The sequence below is a fragment of the Danio aesculapii genome, chromosome 16 (assembly GCF_903798145.1).
Source record: "Danio aesculapii chromosome 16, fDanAes4.1, whole genome shotgun sequence".
NCBI lineage: Eukaryota > Metazoa > Chordata > Actinopteri > Cypriniformes > Danionidae > Danio > Danio aesculapii.
The window spans coordinates 33,921,958-33,933,606 of NC_079450.1; the positions used below are offsets into that span (position 1 = coordinate 33,921,958).

The 11,649-nt window shown below is 34.6% G+C and overlaps 2 long non-coding RNA genes across 4 annotated transcripts; one reads left to right on the forward strand and one right to left on the reverse strand.

Moving 5' to 3' along the window:
- Positions 1–380: 380 nt before the first annotated feature.
- Positions 381–10,426, forward strand: LOC130242877 (uncharacterized). Of its 2 annotated transcripts, XR_008839101.1 has the most exons (5): positions 381–677; positions 797–897; positions 2,669–2,750; positions 6,556–6,608; positions 10,202–10,426. It is a non-coding gene; the product is annotated as an uncharacterized LOC130242877 (long non-coding RNA). The 2 variants fall into 2 exon arrangements; XR_008839100.1 differs by lacking the exon at positions 10,202–10,426 and having other exon boundaries at positions 6,556–6,683.
- On the reverse strand, positions 7,118–8,948 carry LOC130242878 (uncharacterized). 2 transcript variants are annotated; one of them, XR_008839103.1, is made up of 5 exons: positions 8,895–8,948; positions 8,541–8,592; positions 8,262–8,388; positions 7,824–7,947; positions 7,118–7,205 (listed from the first exon to the last, which is right to left on the reverse strand). It is a non-coding gene; the product is annotated as an uncharacterized LOC130242878 (long non-coding RNA). The 2 variants fall into 2 exon arrangements; XR_008839102.1 differs by having other exon boundaries at positions 8,262–8,592.
- Positions 10,427–11,649: the final 1,223 nt, after the last annotated feature.

Below are 11,649 nucleotides of genomic sequence, written 5' to 3' on the forward strand. Positions count from 1 at the left end.
GTTGTGAAAAAGTTTAGCAATATGTAACTATTGATTACATAGTAGCAAAAACAAATACTATGAAAGTCAGTAGTTACAGGTTTTCTGCAAAAAAAAAAAAAATGTGCTCAGCAGTAGAAAGAAACTTAAACAGCTTTGTGACGAGTGAATAAGTATGATGATAGAAAGTTTTTCTTGTTGACATAACGTTATGATGATAATAGAGTTTTCCTAAGCATAGGAGATCTGAATTCATTGTTTCATTCATATCATGCAGGCTGTTTTTTAGTAAGGTAAAGTTAAGTAACATTTTAGTTAAGTAAAAACAAGCTGACGCTTCAGAATTTACAGGTTATTAAATGTCTCGTAAGGCAACGGGCCTTTAAAAAAAAAAACTCTTATTCTGTAATTGTAGGAGGTCGCGGACTGCGCATGCCTATTTTCCGTATTAGCATAAAAGAAGAACAAGGGACTCTAGTTTTCTAGTAATCTGCTGGTTTTGGGTCATTGAGAACTAACTGTATCATATCATATGCTGTTAATGCAGATCCTATTCGACCGATGTACAGTCAGGACCATTGACTTGGGAAATAAGGACCCCTGCCTGGCCACCACTGCGCTGTTCTTGGTGGTGAGAAAGATGCTGACTGATCTTCAAATAATTAACCAATCAATTAACTTAACGGACTAAATAAAATGTAAGACATGAAATTACATTTAAAAAATAATGATAATTAAAGCAATGTCCAGACTTTCGCTATGTTTACAGAGTATTTATACATTTTTATTCTTGAGTTTACAAGTATCATCTTTTCAGGCTTAGAGGTTCATACATCAGGGGACCTTTCAAAGTACGTGCATGTTACCTTAAATTGAGGATGTCCTGCTGAATTGAATTGGATTAACAAGTCTTTGTTGGTAGGAATATTTTAGTATTTTTTGATGATTTTTCAGAGTGAAGCCTCTTCTTTACATTACATTTAATCAGTTTTTTTTTCAGGTTATGAAAACCCTTTGACTGCCCTTCTACCAAACGGTTGACCATGTTTTGACTGTTTTAAGTAATGACTGTTAAAGCCAAATTAAAGATTGAGCAACACACAGTATTGTTGATTTGCAAAAAAAATAAAATAAACAAACATAATTCTGTTGCACTAATTCACTTTATTTTCGTTTTATTAAAAAAAAAAAAAAACAAGAAAACATGTTAAATGAGAATTTGAAATATTTTATTACAAAAAATAAAAGATTTAGTATTCAAAAGTGTTTTATTTTGAATATTCTTTTAAAATAAACTGGTCTTACACTTCATAATTTCAGATTTTCCCTAGTATATGTATTAATTCTGGTACTTTGACCATAAACTGACATATCAACCATTTGGTAGAGGCTGATATTTTAGAAATGATGGGATGTGTAAAAAAATGCAATGAGTGTGTTAACTAGTGACATTGGGAGTTAAGAAATGCAATCCAAACATTTTTTTCTTGGTGGGGAAGTTAAAGAGTTAATTTGCTCTTTGAGGCCTTGAAAAGGTCTAGGACCAGAGCAGAAGTACAACTCTCATTATTAGTACAAAATTTAAAATTACTATTCATTTTTCTTTTCTGAAATTCAACAAAGTTGAGTTCAAAACGAGAACAAACATCGTTCAGTGTGGTATGAAAGTTCCCTTTTGTTGGTTAAGTTAGTTTTTCTGTGCCAAATTAAAGATTTTTAAATAAATTTTATTTTGTACATTAAAGTTGATTTATTTTTTTAAAGTTTCACAAATAAACAGTCCCAACTATATGTTGTACCACTTTCCTTACCCTTTACATCTGCCTCCTAAGGGGTGAAAAAATGTGTTTAAAATGGTACACAACTACACTATTGCACATCATCATCATGTTATTTAAGCATCAAATATACATAAAACTATTAGCACTTTTTGTTAACATCATGCTCCTTTATTTGTGGATGCAGCCACAAGCATAACATGAATTTTCAAGCCATCCGGTATCAGACATTAAAAATGTGATGCAAAACATTCAAGCAATGAGTTTATGATGTAACATTACAAAGCTTTAACATTTTATTTAAACGTTTCTCATTCATTCATTTTTTCTTTTTGGCTTAGTCCCTTTATTATTCAGGGGTAATGAACTGCCAATCTATCCAGCATGTTTTACGGAGCGGATGCCCTTCCAGCTGTAATCACACTCACTCACACTCATACACTACAGACAATTTAGCCTACCCAATTCATCTGTACCGCATGTCTTTAGACTGTGGGGGAAACCCACGCGAACGCAGTGAGAACATGCAAACTCCCCACAGAAGCGCCAACTGACCCAGCCGAGGCTTGAACCAGCAACCTTCTTGCTGTGAGGCAACAGCACTACCTAATGCGCCACCGTGTCACCCTTCAACATTTCTTTGAAGTACAAAAATGACCATAACATTTTTGTTAAAATTCTTTTTAATTCCAAAAAAAATGTTTTTTGAATATTTCTCAAAATTCTTGCACCACTTAATTTGAAGCGGGCTTACAATAAAACCTTAAATAAATTGTTTCCTTCAAAAAATTGTAATCTTTACCTGGTTTTAAAATGTCTTAGGATCCTGTGTTTAGTGTAGTCAGATAAGTGAGTTTAACAGATACATCTGTCAACTAATTGTTGTGTTTCATATTTTAATTGTTTTAAAGAATGCCTCGTAAAGGAAAGAGATCTGAAGCTCAAAAACAGCGTAGGAGAAACGATCGAGCTTTGATGTCGAACACTGTCCAGGTACTGTCTCTTGGATTTCAAAATGTTAACCCCCAAGCCCAGCAATAATGTGTATATTGTAGCTGTGTTGTAAGTGTTTATTAATGTTTGGCAAAACTTTCCCATGCCAAAGTCTGTTTCCCTTCTATTTCCATTTTCCTCTAAAACAGGCATGCACACACTCTGTCCTGGAGGGCCGGTGTCCTACATAGTTTTGTTCCAACCCCAATCAGACACACCTGGGCCAGCTAATCAAGCTCTTAAGCTGCGGTCACACTGGGCTTTGTGTGTGCGAAATTCTATCGTATGGCGCTGCAAAAAGGGGCGGGATTAAACAAGATGTTTAAACATTAAAAAGCGAGCGATCGCTCCATGTTTTAAATTTCTGTCCAGAGAGGTCATGTTTTGATCCTCGATTGGTCTCACGCAGTCAAGTGATGCGATTTCGCAGGTCAGAGTTCACCAAACTTGAACTTTGCACCGCAGCAACCTGCGAAACTTGACGCGTGACCTTGCGTTTTAGGTCTGACGCATTCGCGTGCGTATGAATGGAAGTCTATGGGAGGAAAAGTCAAGTGTGACCGCAGCTTTACTAGATATACTAGAAATGTCCCAGCAGGTGTGTTGAGGCAAGTTGGAGCTAAACTCTGCAGGACACCGGCCCTCCAGGACCGAGTTTGGGCACCCCTGGTCTAAAAGGTATTTGATGCCATGCTTAGACCTCTCTATTTACATCTTGATTCAGTATTGATTTTATTTAGTAGCACATTAGGTATTGTCAGTTTTTAGTTAATACGGCTTCTGACAATACATTGAGGTTATAATAATGAAAATAATAATAATCAAAATAACTGGTCTGTGCAAGAAACTGATTATTATTATTATTATTATTATTATTTTATAATTATTACTTTAATTCACAAGCTCATCAAATGGTTTTGAGCACATTCATGAAATTCTGCAGCTTTGCGTCTTGCCACAAAAAAATGGTGCTTAACAAATATCTGAGTTCTGAAAATTCAACATACACAAATAATTGAACAAAACACTGGTCTTCACTCTTCATTGTAAACGGACGGCATCAGCACATTTGTGAGTTTGTGTATGTTATTATGCCACAACAAGCTCACACTGCAGATTGCAGAGGCTGTGGATTATCGGTAATATTAGTAACGTTAATTATGATGTTCGGTTTCTTGCACAGAACGATTGTTTCTTTAATGACATATGAACACCGCCACAGCTAGAAGTCTTCTAAATGAAAAAGAGGATTGGGGTAAAGTTCGCACATTCAGATTTTCAACTTCTTAATCAAATTTCACAAAAATATTCTTTGATATTTTTGAACAGGGAATTCATATTAGCAACCAATGACTGAGAAAGGACACCATTGTGCACAGTCAATTAAACAGGGCTAATGTCGTCTAAGTCATGCAATTTCTATTGTATATTCAATATAGCATGGGAAACAATATAGGGACTGTGTCATACGTTGTGGATTTGTTAAAAATCAACAGCTGCATTGCAGCCAACCACATCTGTAATGGCACATATCACACACATTATGCATTCAAATGAGATTATTTATATTTTTATTCATGTTCTGATGGGAGCTGCTCATTTGTAGAAGGTTCATCACATGAATGAGGATGCCACAACCTTCCATAGAGATAGTCGTGTTTATTAGCCATTTTAAAATGCCAAGTTAAAGTTACAAATACAATATACTTTGTGCTCATACTGTAACATTACTTCTTGATTATTTCTGTATTAGCCTTTTTAAATTCTACTTTTATTAAACCCAAAAGTCTGAATGTGCAAATATAAAACCAACTTTACTTCAATAAAAAAAATTACTTCTTGGATTGCCTATGGGTGATTAAATCCACAGCAATTTTTCATTTTTGGGTGAACTCTTCCTTTAAGGAAAATGTTTAGAGTAGGGGTGGGTGGTATTTTATAGAATGAGTCATTTTATTTTACAGTAAAGATATACACTCATCAGCCACTTTATTAGGTACACCTGTCCAACTGCTTGTTAACACAAATTTCTAATCAGCCAATCTCATGGCAGCAACACAATGCATTTAGGCATGTAGACATGGTCAAGACGATCTGCTGCAGTTCAAACTGAGCATCAGCATGAAGAAGAAAGGTAATTTAAGGGACTTTGAACGTGGCATTGTTGGTGTTAGATGAGCTGGTCTGACTATTTCATAAACTGCTGATCTACTGGGATTTTCACGCACAACCATCTCTAGGATTTACAGAGAATGGTCTAAAAAAAAAAGAGAAAATATCCAAATGCCTTGTTGGTGCCAGAGGTCAGAGGAGAATGGCCAGACTGGTTCGAGCTGATAGAAAGGCAACAGTAACTCAACAACGGAGGTATGCAGAAGAGCATCTCTGAACACACAACTTGTCCAACCTTGAGGCGCATGGGCTACAGCAGCTGAAGACCACACCGGGTGCCACTCCTGTCAGCTAACAACAGGAAACTGAGGCTACAATTTGCACAGGCTCACCAAAATTGGACAATTGACAATTAGAAAAACGTTGCCTGGTTTGATGAGTCTTGATTTCTACTGCGACATTCAGATGGTAAGGTCAGAATTTGGCATCAACAACATGAATACATGGATCCATCCTGCCTTGTATCAATACTTCAAGCTGGGTCAGCGCCAGTGGTGTAGTGGTTAATGCGTCTACACATGCACTCCAGTGCTCGCGGCGGCCCGCCTCGTGGTCCTATGCCGATCCTTCCCCTCTCTCTGTTCCCCATGCTTTCCTGTCTATAATCTCTACTGTCCTGTCAATTAAAGGCAAAAACCCTGAAAAAAAAACTAATTATAATAGTTCAGGCTGCTGGTGGTGGTGTAATAGTGTAGGGGATATTTTCTTGGCACACTTTGCACCCATTAGTACCAACTAAGCATCATGTCCAACGCCACAGCCTACCTGAGTATTGTTGCTGACCATGTCCATCCCTTTATGACCACAGTGTACCCATCGTCTGATGGCTACTTCCAGCAGGATAACGCACCATGTCATAAAGCCTGAATCATCCCAGACTGGTTTCTTGAACATGACAATGAGTTTACTGTACTGAAATGGCCTCCACAGTCACCAGAACTCAATACAATAGAGCACCTTTGGGATGTGGTGGAACAGGAGATTCACATGATGGATGTGCAGCCGACAAATCTGCAGCAACTGCGTGATGCTATCATGTCAAAATGGACCAAAATCTTTGAGGAATATTTCCAGTACCTTGTTGAATCTATGCCACGAAGGATTAAGGCAGTTCTGAAGGCAAAAGGGGTCCAACCCAGTACTAGTAAGGTGTACCTAATAAAGTGGCCAGTGACTGCATTTATATTTCATGATATAGTTATTTATAAAGGTAGCTTAGTTATTCTGCTCAATATAATAAATGAATTAAATAGTTTAGAACTGAAAAAACGCAACCTGGTTTCAGTACATTTATACTTTTATTTGGACCTTGAAAAATAAAGTGAATGAACCCTAAGAAGGTCCCTTGACATAAAAATGAAAGAATACCTGGTTCTAAAATATTGGTTATGTGTTTGTGCTGCACTGATATTTTAGGATTTCTGACAGAACAGCAGTCGTGTGATTTGGGTCTGTCTATGATCTGAATAAATAAGTCTTTGTTGATTAGTATGTGAAAGTATGAATAAGAGTTTGTTGAATGTTGAAACAGACTGCCTGACAGTGTTAAAAATGATTTATTGATCTTCAGTAAACAAATATGAAGAGGATCAGAAATGATTTCCAGTCTTTTTTTGTTTTCCTGTTTTCACAGTAATCTGGCTGTCAGGTCCTTGCAGTCGGGTCTTGCAACATTTACAATTAAAGGTTTAGTTCAACCAATATACACACACTATACTGACACTGAGGAGAAGAAACTGTTGAATTAAAGTCATTAATTTAGTTTTTTGTGTTGCACAAATTTTTTCTCGTGGCTTGGTAACATCCAGATTGAACCCCTGAAGGCATGTGGTCTGTTTTGAGGATTTGTTGTTGTATTTTTCTGGACTTTGAGCGCATCAGGACCATCGCTATATGGAGGATGAGGGAGATCATTCAGATTTCATCTAAAACATCTTAGTTTTTGTTCAAGAAATCTCAAGGGTTTGGCAAACATGAGGATGAGTAACTAATAAGAAGTTAAATTCTTGGGTCCCTTACAAAAAAACCAGCAGGAATCCTGCAGGAATATTATGCAGATTTCCCACAGGATTTTCAGCTCATTTTGAAACATAATGAAAGAAACACGGTCTATTAAAATATACAGTTCCAGCAGGATTATTGTGCTGGATAGATATGAAGAAGTTAGAGAAATTTCGCACCGAAACAATGTATTTTCACAAATTATTTATTAAAATTGTAAAAATAAAAAAAGTAAACCTAAGCAGAATCCAATTCACAGCAGGCTGCATTTACTCCATTTTCCTAAAAAAAAAAAAAGTAAAGAAAGTTTCCTGTAAGTGGTATAGTTGGTGTAGGGCAGAATGCAGTCTGTACTGTATAAAAACCATTACAGCTATGAATCCCCATAAACAACCAATGGACCCTTTTCACAAGACTGTTATGATGTGTTAAATAGTCATTAGCATCTTAAAAAAAGTAGAAAAAAAATCTTAAAAAAAAAAAAAAAAAGTATATATTTTTTTTTATGTATGTACATTTATAAGTATTTATGTGTAATATAATCTTTGCGTCAAATTACAAAAAACGAATGATCGCTTATGCGAGGAGTATTTAATGAAGTGTCTATGGGGACAGGACAGTAGATCTGACATTATTCCCTCTTCTGGCTGCCGTTATCAGGCTCACACTATTTTATTTTCCTTTTTCTGAAAGTCTTGATAACACCATCCTGGAGTTTTTCTTTTATTATTTCAGCAAATAGAATTGTAAAAAAAAAATTGTTGTAGGCTACTCTCCCATTTACTGTGCTCTGAGTTTACTCAACTATGATGATTTCTGCTGCTGAGAAACACGCAAACGTGAAAAGGGTCCATACGTGTGTGTGTGTGTGTGTGTGTGCGTGCATGCGCAAATTATTACCTTACTCGTAACTTGTGCTCATCATTTAATTTTTCCGAGTGCTGCCCTGATATATTTTATTGGTACATCTGGAAATTTCTTCTGTACTGTGTCAACATCCTCCTCCTGAGATTTTCTTTGTTCTCTAAAGAGAAATAAATACTCAAGTTAAAAATGCATATCTTCAATCATGATTAGGCATGGGCTGGTATAAGTTTCTGGTGGTATGTTAACCTTGGATAAAAATATCACGATATTGTGATTACTGCTCTAAAATAAGTTATTTTTAAATATCTGAGTAAAAAAACAAGAACTTGAACACAATATATTTTATTTTAGGAAAGATTTAAAATATTTTGGAACAGTAAACATGTCAGGCTAAATAATTTAAATAAATCATTGACTTATGCTGTCGTCATTAGTTTCAAAAACACAGATTTTTGTAACCTTTACAAATACCTTAGAAACGGTCTATAACTGTGGCTGGTGAACTTTAATCCTTATAGGCAACATCCACAACATCCCCAAGTTCAAAGTTCTTTTTCTGTAGGTTCTTTTTAGGAACAATGTCATAGGTCGTTGGCTCCTCCTCAATCCAATAGGACCCATGTTTTGCCCATTTTTAAAGATAGAAATACGGACAGACAGACAGACAGACAAACACACACACACACACAAATATATATCATTCGTTTATCTGGTAGCTTCAGCTGACTGTAACCATGACAACAATTTTACCTTAATGTCAACCTGCCAGAGGGTAGTTTGCTGCCGGCGATCAAAATTATTTCTGAGGTAACAAAAAAACAACATTAGCATCAATTATAAGCAGTGAAAATACAAAACACTGTTTCTGTTAACAACGATAAATTTAAAAAAAAAAAAGTTTTGATATAATAGGCGCCGGCGGTAGTAGGCCTGGGTACGTTATATTACGTTAGCAATGTACTAGTATTGTTAATGTGATCTCGACTTTAAAAGAAAACAAGCATTTTTTTTTTGGTGTTACAAAGCAATTTACTGATTTAACGTTAAAACATATCAGTAATTATAGCACTTTAACGATAAAATAACTTAGGGAAAGTACTTTACCTTCAGAAGACGGTTGGTGAAAGTTGACTGACGTGCATTCGAATCAGCGACGTGAAGCGAGTCATCTCAATGAATCGAATCTTTTGTCAGAATGATTCATTTTACCGGAGTTTATAATGTAAACTACATTGTTACGCCAGTAGGTGGCGAAAACGAGCGTCTTTTTAAGAGTGAAAGACTATTGCTGCGTCCCAATTCGCATACTTTTACTACACCCTAAAAGTATGTACTTTTTTGTGAAGGAAAAGTACACACGTTTGAGTGTGTAACAGAAGAGTATGCCAGCTTTTGGGACATACTACTTCCTCGTTAACAAATCGTTGTGTTGCTTCGTTACGAGCCCTGTCAATCATCCACACATTATCCACATTTCTTTCATATTTAATTCCCTACCTTATTGGAGAAGCAGCAGCAGCAGGTTAATCTCCCATTCACGAGTCTTTCATGCAGAGAAATCTCCTCAGGTGTTTGGATAATTCTGCATTCAGACGTTAATGTCCAAACACATCTTTATATAAGTTCAGTATTGTTGTTGCAGATGAAATATAACACTGAAAAGGCGATTAAAACATGTTCCAGTGGGCTAGATATTAAATAACAGTCATACAAACATCTTTACTGAAGCCTCTCTACTTGATGGTTGGTCTCGCGCATCCATCATGTTTGTAGTTTATTTACTCATTTCACCCGCGTTTGTAGTTTTAAATCAAATTTATGTCCTAAGCGCAATGCATAGTGGGCAATATCAGCGGTTATAATATGTACACTTGTACACTTCGAGTTTTTACCGGAAATAGTAAACCATACGGGAACCTTTGGCATACTGTTTTCAACATACTACGATTTGGGACATACTAATTCTACTTTCAAATACTATTTAGGACGGATAGTATGCGAATTGGGACGCAGCATGACTGTATGAACCTGTAAAGCAGAGATTTATTAAAACACATGTATTCCACGAACAAAGAATTTATTTTCTTAAAGAAAAAAGTCTGTTTATAAAGAATGTTTGTTTTAATGTGTCTACTCAAATCCATTTTGCCAAATAAAACACACACATATATTAGTAGTAGTCATTATAATAACTTAAAATATTGTAATTATATTTTACGTGTATAATATAGACCTATACATTTTTGACAGCAATGTATTATCTAATTCAAATTTTGCATTTATATCTTTCTTTTAAAATGCTTAATAAATGTTTATAATAATTTACTAATTAAATTTACTCTAACATTGCAGAAAACACATTATGTTTGCCAATCACACTAACAATAACCCTAACCTGCTTCTTTTTAAAGGATAAAAATGGAGTACAAAGTGTACTTAAACGAAGAGGCACCAGTTTCAGCTGCCACAAAAAGGCATCCAGCCAAACAGATGGGAGTTGGATTAAAATAGATAGCTGAATTGACATTTTAATAAATTAAATAAAAAAGTATAGAAATAAAACGTAAAAGTGTACAGCCTGTTTGTTTGCATAAATGCATAATTGTAATGGTTTAGAGTACTAATTTATTTTTATAATTGCCTAAAATCTATTCATAAGTATACATTTATTTATTTATTTATTTATTTATTTATTTATTTATTTATTTATTTTGTTGTATTGTTTATTTGTTAGAACTCATATTGTATTGCTACCAACAGTTTTATAATTGCCTATAATCTATTTATAAGTATACTATTATTTATTTATTTATTTATGTATTTTATTTGTTGTATTGTTTATTTGTTTGAACTTATATTGTATTGCTACCAACAGTTTTATAATTGCCTAAAATCTATTCATAAGTATACTTTTATTTATTTATTTATTTATTTATTTATTTATTTATTTATTTATTTATTTATTTATTTTGTTGTATTGTTTATTTGTTAGAACTCATATTGTATTGCTACCAACAGTTTTATAATTGCCTATAATCTATTTATAAGTATACTATTATTTATTTATTTATTTATGTATTTTATTTGTTGTATTGTTTATTTGTTTGAACTCATATTGTATTGCTACCAACAGTTTTATAATTGCCTATAATCTATTTATAAGTATACTATTATTTATTTATTTATTTATTTATGTAATTTTTTGTTTGGTTGTTGTATGTTTATTTGTTAGAACTCATATTGTATTGCTACCAACAGTTTCATGAATTAAAATAACACCAAGTGACAGAATTTCTTTCTTTCATTCCAATTACAGCAAATAACTCCTGCAGGTCCTGCGTGAATTATAAAATCCTGCAGTATTTGTCACTTGCTTAGATCCATTGTAAAACCTGGAAGGAATTCCTGCACATATTGTCAATGTGTCCCACAGGATTTTATAATTCCTGCAGGACAGCAGCTATCCTGCAGGGGAAAAAATAAATCCTTCAGGATTCCTGTAAAAAGTACTGCATGATTCTAAAACCTGTAGGAATTGTCTGCACATATTGTCAATTTGTCCTGTAGAAATTCATAATTCCTACTGGATACCAGCAGAAAAAAAAATTTAAATCCTGCAGGATTCCTGTAGGTTATTTTTTTAACACTTCAATTTGTCTGTTGTTTCAAGAATAACACATCCATTGGTTAGAGTTGTTATGGAAGTACTGACTATAGGCCTGCATATATCTTTGTCTGAGGGAAAAATCACTATTTATTAATACTGTTTGTTGGTTGTCGTGGTGAGGAACTTGAAGTCATTAATTACAAAGTGAGGTGACAGTGTACTGTCATTTTCCCCCTCTCTGACCATTGTGTG